The sequence below is a fragment of the Eumetopias jubatus genome, unplaced genomic scaffold, assembly GCF_037043125.1.
Source record: "Eumetopias jubatus isolate StellerSeaLion01/CBP00866 unplaced genomic scaffold, mEumJub1_p1.0 scaffold_9, whole genome shotgun sequence".
Taxonomy (NCBI): Eukaryota; Metazoa; Chordata; class Mammalia; order Carnivora; family Otariidae; genus Eumetopias; species Eumetopias jubatus.
Window position 1 is genome coordinate 37139263 of NW_028274815.1, and position 16919 is coordinate 37156181.

At 48.5% G+C, this 16919-nt stretch overlaps 1 long non-coding RNA gene across 1 annotated transcript; it reads right to left on the minus strand.

Moving 5' to 3' along the window:
• Positions 1-537: 537 nt before the first annotated feature.
• LOC114223517 (uncharacterized) lies at positions 538-2194 on the minus strand. Its single transcript, XR_003612171.2, has 3 exons — positions 1644-2194; positions 966-1042; positions 538-606 (listed from the first exon to the last, which is right to left on the minus strand). It is a non-coding gene; the product is annotated as an uncharacterized LOC114223517 (long non-coding RNA).
• Between the last annotated feature and the right edge of the window lie 14725 nt (positions 2195-16919).

Consider the following 16919-nt stretch of genomic DNA (forward strand, 5'->3'; position numbering starts at 1 on the left):
ACAGGCAGAGGTCTCACCCACGCAGCTGCCGACTCACAGCCCGACAAGCCCAGCCAGCAAGACTGTCCTTTCCCACTGTACTGTGTGTCCCAGGCTGAGGTGACTTTGGGATGTTCCTCTTTAGGAACAACATTTCCTAAAATACCATTAATTATTGATGATATTTAACAGCAACATAGATTTAGACATTAAATGACTATCAGGTACCATACAAGAGTGGCCGATCCCAGGGTACATAGGCTGGGCATCAGCCCGGCCAGCCACAGCCTATAACAGGAGGTCCCCCTGGGTGCTCAGCCATCCTCACACCCGCCCCATGGTTCCTGCAGTAGGGCAATCATAGCACCTGCCAGGCGATCCAGTTCATTCCCATCAAGCACTTAGATCAGGGCTTGCCTCACGGAGACCCCAACTGTTATTATGGGTGTGTCCTCCCAGGTCCTTGTCCGTCCCTCCCCTCCATCCTTGGAGCTGCCCTGAATGTCTTTTTTAACAAGGTCTGCCTTCCCTGGGAATCTGGGGTAGGTTCCACATAGCCGTAGCTTAAAGCTCACCTCTGCAGGAAAGGCCCCAGTGTCACACAAGAACATCAACAGCAAGTACATCCTAAGAGAGATGACAAATGCACTCAGAAGACTTCCAAGGCAGAAAAAGGTGGAGAATTTTTACTCTAAAGAGATGGGAGGGGGGACCTGAGTGGCTCAGTCAGCTCAGGTCATGGTCCCAGGGTCCTGGGATCAAGCCCCGCATCGGGCTCCCTGCTCCGCGGGAAGCCTGCTTCTCCCTCTCCCTCTGCTACTCCCCCCTGCTTGTGTTCCCTCTCTCGCTGTGTCTCTCTCTGTCAAATAAATAAAATAAAATCTTTAAAAAAGAGAGAGAGAGGGTAAGATGAAGTGGCTTAAGAAAGCCCCGAATAAAACTGGTAAGAATGCAAATCCTGGGTAAGATTATATGAGATATTTTACCTTTTTCTTGATGCTTCGCTGATTTTCATAGTTTGAAAAGTGGGTATATATTGCTTGTATCATCAGAACATGTAAACCTAAAAAAATAATAATAAATACCTATCAATTCAAAGTGAGTAAAGTAATTCTTGCGGGAGCAAGCTTTCACCTATTTTTCGTTCCTGACAATTTGATATAAAATAGGAACTGGAACCCCAGTTACCTATATAGAACCAGGTGCTTGCAAAATTGCATTGGTGCAGCAAATTAAGCAAGCCAGTTCAAGTTCACAAAAACGCTTTCCATCTACTGGGGGAGCCAAGTGATGGAGCCCCAGCCATACAGGGGGGAAAAATGGTTTTGGCTGTGTAATCACAGCTAGAACAACCACATTCTGTTTTTTTCCTTTTTAAATATATACATCTTTTTCTATTCTAAATCAGCAAATGCAAATGTGAGAATGCCAGGCTGTCTGAATGTCAGCCCTTTTAAGAGTGAGGACGGGCCTCAGGAAAATTCACGGCGGGAGTTCTGCTCTGAAATGGAGACAAACAGAAACCAGGCCTTGGGCCTTAGTGGGTGGTTTACCTGCTGCTCCCGCACTGTCCCTTTCACCCCAAAACCTAGTCCTTCGCCTCCCTTCTCCTAAGCAGTCAGGGCTCAGTGGACAATGCCCCAAAGTGTGTGTTTTCCCTTTACCTGATGATGCTGAGTCCGGGAGTGGACAGGGGAGGACCCGAAGCAGCAGCCTCGGGGTGGAGGGACCAGGACACTGTTGCCTTAGAAATGGAGGCATCTCGCTTAAGTATCTGATAAGCCAAACACAGTGTGATGAATCTGCACTAACATGAGCTGATTTGTGAAATGCAAAGGGCTCATGTGTTATTCATTCAAATAAGTAAATCACCGACCAGTCTCACTGGTGAGGCACCTGGCATGTGCAGACAGGCAGGCAGCCACCCCGTGGCACCCACGGAAGACCCAGGAGCAGAGGGACAATTCTGGGCCCCGTCTGCCAGGCTCTAAAGCCGTCACCTTCTCACGGTGTCAAATGCAGCTGCAGAATGCAAACATGAAGGCAAGAAGAAATGCTGTAAACGTAATGACAACTCAATTACAAAGTGGGGGGAGGAGAAAACCACCTTTGGGGTGTCTGTTTTATTTTCTGCTAGATCCCCAGGCCCCTCACTGTTCCTGGTACAAGGTATCTGCTCAATAAATACTTGGTGAGTAAATGAATCAGTGAATAAAATTGCCTGCAGAAATAATTGATGCCTTACAAAATATATTAAAGCACCATTCACTTAAAAGGCCAAGTGGCCACAGTTAGGAGGACATCAAGCTAAATGGACATGAGGATCAAAAACCAGAGGCTCGCATCCTCATTTTAAAAATCACAGCAATGTGTTGAAATGAACCACCTCCCGCCCCCACCCCGGTGTTCAGTAGTGATGCTGGATGCAGACAAGAGGCTTCTTGGTGACAGCGCCCCCTGGGACGTGTCCTGTAATCCAGGTGAGATGGGGTGGAAAGCCTTGCTCACACACCATAGTCTTGCACCTGGGACTGAATTTTTCAGGTAAGCAGGTGAAGAACATGAAGTATTCCCTTTTTAAAAACGAGAGAGACAGGGATACCTGGGTGGCTCAGTCGGTTAAGTGTCTGCCTTCGGCTCAGGTCGTGATCCCAGGGTCCTGGGATGGAGCCCCGCATCGGGCTCCCTGCTCGGCAGGGAGCTGGCTTCTCCCTCTGCCACTCCCCCTGCTTGTGCTCTCTCTCTCTCTCTCTCTGACAAATAAATAAAATCTTTAAAAGAAATAAATAAAAGTTTAAATTAATTTTTTAAAAATTAGCACATGCTCTGTCAGAGAATGGAACTCGTCACATCAGGGGTAAAGGTGATGCTGGCATCTTTGAAGTGACAGGATGGGACACTGGAAGCTTCAGAGGAGGGCAGGACTGGGTAATGCAGGGCCTCCCTCTGGCCCTCGAGGCAGCAGGATTGTCCCCCTCCCACTCCACCCCTGGGCATCCTGAAGCATCATATCTACCTCAGTTTACCTTTCTCCAGAAGAGTTCTGAGTTGTCCGAATCCCTGCCACCCTCTAAGAAGAGGCCGGCTCCCCGGGCACCCTTCTGAGCACCAGAGCAGGGCCGGGCCTGGGTGGGTGGTTTACCACGCTAGCGGGTTTACCGAATCCGGGGCATGCGGTCTTGGCTCACGCACTGGGGGGCGGCATGAGAGAGGAACAGCCGTCCTGTAAGTGGCCAGGAAGCCCCCCAGGAAGCCTCCCAGCTCGGAGGCTTCTCACTGGAGACTGCGCGTGCTCACAGGCTGTTCAACGGAAGGGTTCAGCAGGCCACCTTGCACGCGGCAGGTCAGGGATCCGGGATCCTTCTGCCCGCACACAACCACTTGGGTCAAGAGAGAACACGTACCTCATCCACTCCCATCTCACTGGTGCAAACTGGTCAAGGGGCCCTATCTAGAGGCAAGGGGGACCGGGGACATGGCCGCTGGCTGGGCCACTGCTTACCACCACGACTCTACTCAGTGGAAGAGGAACGAGACGCTCCTCAGCGAGGGAAGGAAGTCTTGGAGGATGAGAGCAGCCATGAGGCCAGGCTGGGCTGGGCTGGGCTGGGGTCAGAAACAGAACCAGGCTGCAGGGACCAGCATGGGTGGGCCAGCAGGGGGCTGCAGATCATATCTTCCCCAGAAAACTTTCGGTGGAATTTTGTGGTTGCATAATGTTTTTGTACAACTGGCTCCTCTGGGGGGACCTGAAAAGGCACTGAGTTCTGTGTCTGGTCTTAGGTGGAGAACAAGTACCAGGGCCAACCTACATTCCTCTGATACCACATATCCTGACTTCAGGATAGCCTGGTGCCATGCATGCACATTTTAATACTATCGTGCAGTTTTGCAATAGTGGTCCCCAAATTAGTATCCATCCACGTTTTGCTCATTTGGAGTTTGAAACATAAGCTGTAAGGAAGGTATACTAGGTTGAATAGTGTCCCCCAATGAGTTCATGTCCATATGAAGCCTCAGAATGTATCCTTTTGGAAAGAGGGCCCCTGCAGGCATAATAGTTCAGATGGGGTCATGCTGGGTGAGGGTGAGCCTAAAACCGGGTGAGGGTGAGCCTAAAACCCAATAGGCCCAGTGTCCTTATAAGAAGACACAGAGGGAACACCATGTGAAGAGGGAGGCAGAGATCGGAGTGGTGCGTCTAGGAGCCAAGGAACAGGGAGGACTGTTGGCAACCACCAGCAGCTGGAGGAGGCAAGGAAGGATCCTTCCCTAGAGCCTTCAGAGAGAGGATGGCCCTGTGGCCTCCCCAACTGGAAGAGAATCAACTCCTGGGATGAGAAGCCACCCAGTTTGTGGTGACTGGTTACAGCCACCACAGGAAACGGATACAGGAGGGGATGGTCAGAGGGGAAGGTTAATCAAATGAGTGTTAGAAAGTAGAGTCATCCGTAGCTCTCCATCGCCCATCCCCACCTCTCTCCTCAGCTCCACGCATTTTTTGCAGCAGATGCTCTCTCCAGCTGGTCGTCCCTGGCGCATCAAACACAGCAGGTCTGGAGCCGAAGGGATGCCTCTCGTCCAGCCACGCCGCTCTGCTGTGCTTTCCTTACCCTCTCCCTTGTCCGCAGTCCCTGGCTGCAAGCCCCGCCCTCAGGCTCACCTCCTCTGTCCTCTGTACCCCGGCATCCAATCCCCCTCCCAGTCCCTCACTCCTGCCTCCCAGGCCCCCTTCTCTGAAATGGGGCCCCTGCTCTCCTTTCTCTCAGCAATGCTTCTGCGCCTCACTGCAGATGGAACTTGGTATATCTCAGATCGGGTCCCATCGCTCCCAGCTGAGGCAGGCATACCTGCTCACCCCTTCCCCAACTTTCCCCCCACCTTCTGCCAAAAAGACGAGTCTAAATAGATCCCTTACATGACATACAATCAAGCACTTGACATGGATGACTGAAATTGCCCTTACAATCACCCTAAATTTAGGCCCGGTTGTTAACCTCCTCTGATAGGCAAAAGAACCAGGACTGAGGGAAGATGAACTTGCAGGTGGCAAAGAGGGGGCTGAAGGATTCCCCCAAAGTGAGCCAGTTCTTCAACTTGGAATTAAAGACGAAACATGGACTCTCCCAAAAATCCGCCATCTGGCCCCCCATTAAAACACCATAAATCATCACGGTAATTGTGCAGGAGTAATAATAAAAAATGATATTGGACTATTTGGAAACTGGGTTAAGCCTGCAGGTTTAGAAGATCATCTGTGCAAATCCCATCACTGAGACGTCTTCGGAGTCTTGAAAGTCTGCTATGAAGCAGGTCCGAGCTCCCTGCTGACTCCCGTGGGGAGCATGGGGGAATGGGATGTCCCTCTGAGGGGCCTTTCTTGAGAACCCTTGTGCAAAATGCTCCCCTCAACATGTCTGGGCAACAACACTACTGTACCCTCTTATCTAAGCAACTGTCTATAGACAGAATGTTTGTGTTCTCTCAAAATTCATATATTGGAGCCCCCAACTCCCAGAGTGGTGGTATTTGGAGGTGGGGTCTTTGGGAGGTAAACAAATTTGTGTGAGGTCATGAGAGTGGTGCCCTCATGATGTGGATAGAGCCGTTCTAAAAAGAGAAAGAGCAAATTTTACATACAAACTTAGCTTTAAGGTAGAAAAATGATGCCTTTCAGATTTCAAGCACCTTGTGTGACCATTCTGACCCATAAAGTTAGTGTAAAGAAGTGAACACTGCTAGCCCGTGTGCTTGAGATCCTAAACATCTCCTCTGGTGGTTGTATTAGTTTTCTAGTTCAGTATATCAAATTATCCCAAACTTAAGACTTGAAGCAACACTGATTTGTCAGCTTACAGTTTAGTAAGTGAGAAGTCCGTGGCTTTCGTGGCTCAATCCTCTGCTCGGAGTGTGTGTTACCAGACTGAAATCAAAGTATCCGATGGCAGCATCTCTCTCCAGAGGCTCTAGGGAAGATTCTGTTGGCAAGCTCATTTGGGTTGTTAGGTAAATGAGTTACAGGACTAATGTCCATGTTTCTTTGCAGGCTGTCAGCCAGGGTTGCTTCCAGCTCCTACATGCCACCTGCACTCCCTGCCACACAGCCCCCTCCACCTTCAAAACCAGCCAAGGAGAATCTCCCTCCCACCGAGTCCCTCCTGCACTTCAAATCTCTCCCTGATTAGTCCAGGCTCACCCACAATAATCTCTTCTCCTTGAAGTCAGCTGACTGGGGACCTTAATTACATCTGCAAAATCTTTTCACAGCAGCATCTAGGTTAGTGTGGGATTGAATAAGTGGGACAGAGTGTGTGCATGGGGGCAGGGATCTCGGAAGCCATCTTGGAATGCCACCTACCACAATGGCTTGACCTTGGCTCATCAGCCTCATGCTCGTCTTTATTCAAAAAGAGCAGGAAAAGGTCCTTTATTTCTAATTATTTCAATATGCCAGAAAATGAAACTTGTTTTGGAGCTGACGATCTATTCTGTGGCCAAACTGGCGAAATTTCAGAGACCTAAATAAAAACCAGCCTATTCTGAAGCCCGTTTGTGCAGGGCCCAGCATTAAAGCCTCTTACCAGCTATTAGTATCACTGGAACAAGGGACAGACAGCTCAGGCACTGCAAGCCACCATGTGACACCCCAGGGGCAAGCAGGAGCCTGCACCAGAGGGCCTGGCTGTCCACTCACCAGCACTTACTGCTCTTAGAAGGAGCTCTGGTTACCTAAACTTCACCCCTCAAAGTGTGACCCTGACCAGCAGTATCGGCACCACCACCTAAGAGCTTGGAGGAAATGCAGAGTCTCAGGTCCCACCCCAGGCTTCTGAACCAGACTCTGCCTTTCAGCAAGATTCTAGGTAATTCATGTGCACATCAGAGCTGAGGAGCATGGTGGAAGCCACTCGCCTCAGCTACTCATTCTGCTCCGCCGAATGCACCAAACATGCCACCCCTGCCCCACACAACCCCACCTGCTCCCTGCCCAGGCTGAGCCCCGATAATGGATTAGATCCATGTCACAGCTAGCCATGGGAGAGGAGTCTCTTAACTCGGGCAATGATTGCCTGAAGTAGCTCCCATTTCCTGGGGTGCAGGGCTGAAGCTGGTGAGTGACAGGAGGGGATGCGGCCTGGCCCAGTCTGAGCTGCTCTCAGACCTGCAGGCCTTCTCTGGGACACAGGGTAGCCAGGGCTGCCTGCATGGTCAAGGTAAAGTGTGGAATCGGTGCCCGATGAAGGGCAGGGAGGGAGTGGGAGAGTAAGACAGGCCAGCCTCCTACTGCATGACTGACAGCACCTTTCCGAGTCACCTGCCAGGCACGTCTTCTGCCCCAAGTAAGTATAGACCCGCTGTGTGTCCAGAGAGCCGGGCACTCCAGAAAGCAGGCTTCTGCTGCCAAACCCTGGGCCCTTTCCTAATCATGACTTCACAGCTGTCTGCCTCAGGGGCCACAGGTCAGTGGCTGGGAGACAGGACACCTGTACTCTGGCAACACCAGAGTCCAAACCCGACTCCCCGCGTTCTCACCACGTCACAGTTTTGGCAAGGTACCTCATCTCTGAGCAACATTTTCCTGGGGCGGCCAATCCTCCTGGTCTGGCTTTCCCTGCCAGATACCCCATAGTTCCCCGGGGCCAGGAGGCTCTTCATTTTCAAACTGCAGCCCCAACCTCGGGGGCTCCCTGGGGTCACTCAGGGCCCTGAGCTCCGATGTGGCCCACCTCTGTGTCGGAGGAGAGAGAGCTCCGGAGGGTCTCACGCCTGTACCTCAGATAACGGAGCCACTGGGGCTCACAGCCCCCCAGTCGAGGCAGTCACGTGCCCCACCCAGCCAGGGGACAGGAAGTGCCAGGCTGCCCACCAGAAACTGGAAAGCTGCAGCCGTCCAGCGAGATGGGAAGGAGAGTATGGGGGAAGTCTAAAGCGCCCCCCCCAAGTCCCCTTTGGGCCACCTCTGTCTTCCACGTGTTCTGAGAGGGCAGCACACGATTCAGGAGCCCCAGAGCCCCTTCTGCAATGGCAGGGTTTCTGACAGACAGCGAGGGTGCAGGAGGGCCCTCAGCCCTCTGCCTGAGCACTGACCTGTTCTCCCTACTTGCTGAGCTCGACGACCCAGGGCCTGCTTCATGGAGGGGCTTGTGTTGGCCCTCGGGTTTCTTATTCTCTCGCGCAGCAGGAAGATGAGGCTCCCCTGACAGAACTCAGCTCTGCAATGTGGGGGAAGGCCTGTGGCTGGGTGAGGGGTTTCTCTGGGACAAGAGGTCCCAGAACCTGGGTCTTCGGGGGTACCATCGTCAGGACAAAGCTGGCTCTGTAAGTTTCCAGAAAGCACAGCTCTCCTGCAGGCTTCGTAGCTGGGTAGCCTGCGTTTCTGTCCTTGGTGCTTTTACTTACCAGCAAGGTGACCTCGAGCAAGGACTTTAAGAGCATCCCTCTCATAGGACTGTAGTGAGGGATGAGGGAGAAGGGGGAAAGAGTCAGAGGATTAAGAGTTTAGGGTCTAAAGGTGGGACGCCTGCTACCCAAACCCTCCTCCCACAGACTCTTGCTGTCGATTCAGATGCAGTTTTGACACAGAGCTGGCATCCCTCTCTTTCCAATCCTCACGACCTGCCCTCCGAAATCAGGAACTGCGTGGCCCTGCATCGGGGGCGTCCTGTACACACGAAGGGCCTAGATCTCCCGGCCCAATTGTGCCTACCCATCACTATTAGGTGTGCTTCAAAAGCACAGCTGTGCCTGATGAACGCTTAGGGAGAATTTGGTCCCTTTGAGTTCTTCTCCTGTGAACAACCAACTTTCCACTTGTCACCTAGTCTCCTCTCCAGGTATCACCAGGCCCAGCCCTTACACGGGGGCACTAAACTTTGTTATGCAAACGAATTTCCTGGTAGGGAAGAGTCAGCTCCCAGGAGGGCTGGATTCTAGACCTGGATGGCACGCAGTTTGGGAAGCTGCATGCTGAATGTCTCCCAGCTTTGCCCCCAACCCCTGCCGGGGACACAAGGGATGGGTGGATATCCCAACTTGGCCGAGGATGGGGGTCCCCCGAGCCCCTCGCACTCAGATCCCACCTATGGATCTCAAGGGGTCTCAAGGTTCCCAGAACTGCTGTCCAGCAGAGGAGAAGGAGCCCTTTCTCACGCCGCACCATCTGCAGCCCTGGATGCTGTACCAGGAGCTTGCTGACAACACAGGGCGAGCCAAGGGTGCCCAAGGCAGAATTTTGCCTTTATCCATGTGGTGACCGGGGCTCATAAAACATATGATAGTTCACCCCCCACCGTGTTTAAAAATTGGCAGCACTTATATAAGTGCTGGGGCTGAGAGCAGCTGAGCGGTGTAAGAAGAAAAACATCACCTGTCCAGGAAAACCATTGTAACATGTTGTGTTTCAAAGGAGCTAATTTTGGATGAGCCTCAGAAGTTTCTAGAGTTCTAGAACGGCCATGTGTGTTCTCAGAGGGAAAGAGAGAAGTCTCCCTTCACCCAACAGAGGCTGTGGCATCTCTAGCCCACTTTGTTATGCTTTCCAAAATGTCTCATTCGTGCAAGTGGGTTTTATCAAGGGGAGCAAGGCCTCCTTGGGGACACTCAGGAAATCAGTGGGGCCTTTTCTGTTGCCGCCGTGATGGGGGTGGACACTGAAAGCATTCATCAGATACAAATCAGGAATTCCAAGAGACTCCCTCATAACACAGAATCCCACCACATCCCACATGATTTTCTTTTTTTTTTTAAGATTTTATTTATTTATTTGAGAGAGAGAATGAAAGAGGGAGAGCACAAGAGGGGGGAGGGTCAGAGGGAGAAGCAGACTCCCTGCTGAGCAGGGAGCCCGATGCAGGACTTGATCCAGGGACTCCAGGATCATGACCTGAGCCGAAGGCAGTTGCTTAATGAACTGAGCCACCCAGGTGCCCTCCCACATGATTTTCAAACACCTTCCTTGACATCCATGTAGGTGAAAATCTGCTCATTGTTACCTGAGCCTGAACCGAACAACATTGTGTATTTTTTCACACAGTTTCCAATAACACTGAGTCTCCCAGGAATCAACCACTGCATACATCAAGAGAAGACAGTGCTTTGATTTGTTTGAAGCTTTTTCAAGATCCAGTCTCCAGTCTGGACTATCAGGGCACAAACGCCATTGTTGTCAGATGGATAGATGGACAGACAGATCTGACAGCAAACTCAGCCCAGGTAGGAAGCCCCATGCAGATGACCATGGAAGTGACTCCCGCCCCTCCCCGGGAGAGAAAGCGCCTCTCCCCTCCTGCCTGAGTCCTCCCTCTCCTGGGCTCTTTACAGCAGCTATGATGAGAGACGGGAGAAGCTGCTGGTAGTTTGGGTTCATCACAACATCTCAAATCATTTTTCAAACTCTTGGTCCAGCCCCTTAGACCCTTTGCCAAGTACTTTTCTGCTCGGTTTTCAAACCCTAGGGAAATGTTATCTGAATGTTTCCAATTTATTTATGCTCAGTTCATCAAAATGCCATTTTATAAGAGCTGTTTAACCTCTGAAAGGTCTGGGAAACTTGCCCCTGATATATTTATATGTGAGAAGCAGGCTGGGTCCTTCTGTTAAGTGGGAGTACCCTGCGGGGCTGCCCCCAACTGCCCCCCACCCCCTGGACCACCTGGGCAGGCTTAGATGCAGACCAACCCCAGGCCATTTCAGGGCAAGAGATGAGGCTGGGTACCATCCAGGCCACCTCACCTCCACAAACAAGAGAGAACTGTTGGACCCTAGCAGGAGATTTGAGTTCCCAAATGCAAACATTTTTGTGAAGTTTCCTCCCCAGAGAGCATTCCTTAAATGCAAATGAAGAGTCTCTGGAGTGCTCCAGATTGGAGCTGGGAGAGGGAGAGATACATTCTGAGCCTTCAATGTGAGCAGAGTCTCATCTTCCTCTGCCGTTTCTTCCTGACTGGCTGAGGTTTAGATGGGAGAGTGTCTCCAGTGTCCAGAGCCCTGCGAGATCCAGGATCCCCTTCAAGAGAGGCCAGGAAGTATCTGGTGGGGTTGCCCTCCTCCCGACCTCCAGCTCACTCCACAGCGCAGCCTGGAGTCTGCAAGATCTGCTGGAGTGTCCCCTCTCCCTACCACGTATCCACTCCTCTCATCAGCAGCCCTCCAAGTATAAGGATGGGGGGATAGCTTCTTCACCCTGACTCACTTCTCCACTTTCCCCACCATGGTTCCGTTCAAGCCTCTCCTGCTTGGGAGAGCACCAGAAATCAGAAAAATCAGAAATCACTAAAATTAAAAACAGAAAATCAATGGAGACAAAGAATGGAACAAAAAACTGGTTCTTTGAAAAAAAAATCAATAAAATTCACAAACCTCCAGCAAGACTCACAAAGAAAAAAAAGACAGAAGACACAAGTTACCACTATCACCCATGAAATGAGACAAAACTACGGATACGGCAGACATTACTTGAATAATAAGGAAATACTACGAAAAACATTAGGTGCATAAATCTGACAACTTAATTGAAATAAACCAGTTCCTTAAAAATTACCAACTGCCACAACTCAGGCAAGATGAAACAGATACTGTGAATAGCCCTACAACTAATAAATAAATTTACCTCTTAATTTAAAAACTCCACAAAAAGAAACCTCCAGGCCCAGATGACTTCACTGAAGGGAATTTCAACAAATGTTTTAAAAAATGTCAACACAAATTTTACACAATTTCTTCCAGAAAACAGAAAAGAAGGGAACACTTCCCAATTTATTTTATGAACCTAGTATTACCTGATATCAAATCAGACAAAGATAGTACAAAAAAAGAAAACTCCAGACCAATATAGTTCATGGATATAGATGCTAAAATTCTTAACAAAATATTAATAAATAAGACTTAGCAGTATATAAAAGAAATACCACATGATCAAGAGGAGTTTATTTCAGAGATGCAAAGTTGGTTCAATACTTAAAAATCAATCAATGTAGTCCACCGTCAACAAGTGTAAGAAAACAAATCACATGAATATATGTTCACATGAAAACTTATACACAAGCTTTTATTTTTGCTTTTTTATATATAGTACCCAAAACAAAATAATCAAGAAGTCCTGCAGTGGGTGAATGGCTAAACAGACTGGTACAACCATAGTATGGATGGATCAGCCAGGGGTCTACAGATTCAGATATATGGAGAAAGAGTTTAAGGAAGTGGCCCATGTAATTATGGAAGCCAACGAGCCCAAAATCTGCAGAGCAGGCTGGCAGGCTGGAAACCCTGGCAAGAGTAGAAGGTGCAGCTCAAACCCGGAGGCAATCTGCTGACAGAATTCCCTCTTTCTTGGGAGAAGTCAGTCTTTTTTTCTCTTAAGACCTTCAACTGATTGGATGAGGCCCATGGACACTATGGAAGATAATCCGCTTTACTCAAAGTCTGCTGATTTAAATGTTAATCTCACCCAAAAAAAACCCCAAAACAAAACAAAACAAAAACCCTTCACAGAAATATCTAGAATACTATTTGATCAATTATATGGGTCAATATCTTGACCTAGCCAAATTAACACAGAAAATTAACCATCACAGTGGAGTACTATTTGGCAATAAAAAGAAACAGACTATGGGCACACACAACAACTTGGAGGGGTTTCAGGGGAATTCTGCTGAGTAAAAAGTTGCAGTCTCAAATGGTCACATACTCTACGATTCCATTTACATAACTTTTCAAAATAACAAACATACAGATGTGGAAAACAGATTAGCGGTCGCTAGGGGTTAGTGATGGTGGGGAGGGAGGGCAGCATGACTTTAAGGGGAAGAACAAGGGAGACCTTTGTGGTGATGGAGCAGGTCTGTGTCTCGGCTGGTTTGGCACTTTCAAGAATCTATACATGTAATACAATGGCATTAAACCACACACACACATAGTACCCAGGCCAGTTTCCTGGTTTGGGTAGCGGACTATAATTACACAAGATGTAACCGGTGGGGTGACTAGAGGGAGGGTACACAGGAAGCCTCTGCACTGTCTTTGCAACTTTCTCTGAATCTATAAAGATTCCAGAATAAAAATTTAAAGAAATAAAAGAACCAGAAGGATTTATAGCAAAGAGTTAATAAGCAAGTCTTCAACAATAAACATGTTTTCCTCCTAATATAATACACACTTTTTTCTTTTACTTGTTTTTTTTTAAAGATTTTATTTATTTATTTGAAAGAATGAGAGAGAGAGAGCACATGAGAGGGGGGAGGGTCAGAGGGAGAAGCAGACTCCCTGCTCAGCAGGGAGCCCGATGCGGGACTCGATCCCGGGACTCCAGGATCATGACCTGAGCCGAAGGCAGTCGCTTAACCAACTGAGCCACCCAGGCGCCCACTTGTTTTTTTTTTTTACAAGAATGTCCAAAACTTTTCCCTCAGAAGGAATTAGAGCAATATCAATTAATGCACTGATGCCTGTTAATAACCGTTGGAGGAAGAGGCCAGGGGAACTTGCCTGAGAAGCAAGTATGAGGATGCCCTCTGCCTAGATACCACTGAGGTGGCCGAACCCCTGGATTGTCGGAGTTGTCAGGCCCCTGACAGAAAACCTGAACCCCCCATCCACCTTCTCATCTCCTTGGGTAATCCTGGGATTGCAGGGATGGCAACGGTGGGCCCATGACACATGGAAACCACTAGGGCGCCAAAATCTGTTCTTTTCCATCTCCTCACCTTCTTAAGGCAAACCGCTTTCCTTTCTTTTTATATCTATCCAAACCAACAGCTGAAAAGGAATAAACACCACTGTCTACAAAGGCCACACAAATCTGTGTTAATAGATTCCATTCATATGTATATATTAAGCCCATGGAGATGAACAGCCCTTTCCAAAGCAAGTTATTTATAGCTATCAGAGTGGACAATTGAAAATTAGGGGTGCAAGTTACTTTTGAAGTTTGTAGATGTGTTTAAACTGACCCTTTAGTCATGGGACTAGATTGCTTTCAAGCTGCCTTTCAAAGAGTAGTCTAAAATAAAAATAAGAACCATGCAGAGGTCCTTGGGTGGCTCTGTCATTCAAGCGTCCGACTCAGGTCATGATCTCAGGGGTGAGATCAACCCCTGGGTCGGGCTCTGCGCTATGCAAGGAGCCTTCTTAAGATTTTCTCTCTCCTTCTCCCTCTGCCCCACCCCCCACCTCTTGTGCGTGCTCTCTCTCTTTCTAAAAAAAAGAAAGAAAGAACCATGCAGACAGGACTTTAGGGGCACCTAAAGGAACTGCCAAAAAAAGGGTAGCAACTGATGGCCTCCAGTCAAAGGGATAGGACAGGGCGCCTGGGTGGCTCAGTTGGTTAAGTGACTGCGTTCGGCTCAGGTCAGCCCCACATCGGGCTCCCAGCTGAGCTGGGAGCCTGCTTCTCCCTCTGACCCTCTCACCTCTCATGCTCTCTCTCTCAAGTAAATAAATAAAATCTTTAAAAACAAACAAACAAACAAAGGGGTAGGACAGATGTGAGATAACACAACAGGGCAGGCTCATGGAGAAACAGCCCACAGTGGTGACCCTTGTCTACAGTGATGAACTTGGTCTACAGTGATGAACTCGGCCTACAGTGATGAACATTGCTACAGTGATAAAACTTGTCTATGGTGCTAAGCTTGGTCTATAGTGATGAATTTTTTCTACTGTGTGAGCCTAATCTCTTTCCCACCAGCCTTGCCTCCTTCTTGCCCATCAAGATCCTCCCCACACTCTGACCCTGTCAGGCCTTAGCTGACCTTCCAGGGCTCTGTATCTTCTGTTGGGGCTTCTTCCCCATCCCCCAACCCCTTCCTGGGAAATGAGTCAGCAGGGTTTGGCTGGCTCTGCCTCCTGCCCATGTTATTACAGCTGATTCACCAGATACAGTTGGTACACAGTTTGGAGTATTGATGCAATTCATTTCACATTAGATCATATTTCCCTGTGTCATTAAATATTCTTGAAAAACATGATTTTTAATGGCTGCTAACATTGCCAGCACCATCTGCTTACTTGATGTTGGCATTGAAGCTGGCAGACCTCAGCATCCCCCTGGTCTTGGATCCATCCAGTGGAGAACATACACCCAAGTGTGGCCATTTCCTGGCATTCCACACTATACACTAGGCCCCCCACAAAGCTACTGCTTTGAATCTAGGCATTTAAACATCAAAACATGATAGCCACAAAAATTTTTTTAAAAAGCCCTATAATAAGCCACCTGGCCTTTAGCCCAAATTTACTTGCCCCTGAGATATTTCCGTTCACTTCAGTTCAGATAATGGAGGAATGAACTTTCTTTTTTTTTTTTTTAAGATTTTATTTATTTATTTGACAGAGAGAGACACAGGGAGAGAGGGAACACAAGCAGGGGGAGTGGGAGAGGGAGAAGCAGGCTTCCCGCGGAGCAGGGAGCCCGAAGCGGAGCTCGATCCCAGCACCCTGGGATCATGACCTGAGCTGAAGGCAGATGCTTAATGACTGAGCCACCCAGGCGCCCCTATTATCCTTTTTTTTAAAGATTTTATTTATTTATTTGACAGAGAGGGAACACAAGCAGGGGGAGTGAGAGAGGGAGAAGCAGGCTTCCCGCCGAGCAGGGAGCCCGATGTGGGGCTCGATCCCAGGACCCTGGGATCATGACCCGAGCCGAAGGCAGATGCTTAACAACTGAGCCACCCAGGCGCCCGGGAGGAATGAACTTTCTTTCCTACACCAGCAGGGATAGACATCTAGCACGCAGGCTCAAGAAGATGGTATTAAAAGAATCCTTGGATCACAGGATTTTTTTTTTAATAATTATGTTTATCGCACATACGATGTGTTTTTGTACCAGATGCCCAAAACAACATAATAAAAAAAGTCCTTAAAATATAAAGTATTTAGAATAAGGCAATTTTCTATCCATTTGAATAGATATTCAACTGATTAATATTAAAATTATTATCACAAAATTCTTTGCCTCTTAGGAATTACTAGTAAGAGTTAGGGTCAACTTTTTAAATCCTCACACAGTAATCATATAGAAATCTTTACGGATGGGCACCTGGGTGGCTCAGTTGGTTAAGCGTCTGCCTTCAACTCAGATCATGATCCCGGGGTCCTGGGATCAAGCCCCGCATCGGGCTCACTGCTCAGCGAGGAGTCTGCTTCTCTCTCTCCCTCTGCCTCTCCCCCTGGCTCATTCTCAATCTCTTTCTCTCTCCCACTAATAAATAAATAAAATCTTAAGAAAATTAAAAAAAAAAGAAAATTAGAAAAAAAGAAAGAGAGAAATCTTCACAGATTCCATGTTCTGTCTAAAGAAGAGAAAGGACACAGCACTCCTGTATGGGCCCCTTATTAAAGATTCTGAGAAAGTCATGCAATGATCACAACCTCATTTACTGCACATGTATGGGCCCCCACACACTGCACAAAACACCGTTATGGAAAACTATCACTACTCTTTGTGACATATTTTTGGCCCAAAACGGCAAGGGGAGGGATGCTTTATTGCAATGCAAGTGCTCAGATTTAAAAGTCCACAGTGGACATTACCAGCAAACAATGTTCCAAATCAAGGGTCCCTGAGTCCCCTGCTCACACACGGGTGTTTCCCAGTCAACTATATGAGAAACCCACCACCCTTTCCATTACTGGCTGCTCCTCAGAGTTTTCCTGCCCAGTTTTGCTCTTCTCAACCTTGTGCCCGCTGGTAGAACGAGACAGAAAAATAGGAAACTTGTACATTTTCCTTCTCACTGATTGTTCTGTGGCAGATTGTGTTTCCAAAGGTGGCCACAAGAATACCTCCCACCCCACGTGCCTTTCCAAAACATTGCATTCCTCCATCAGGAGGTAGGATCTAATTCCTTTCTTCTTGATCTGGGCAGGCTTGGGACTTGCTTTCAACCAAAAGCATGCAGCAAAAGGGTAACACCTGATTTCCAAAGCTAGGGCATAAAAGG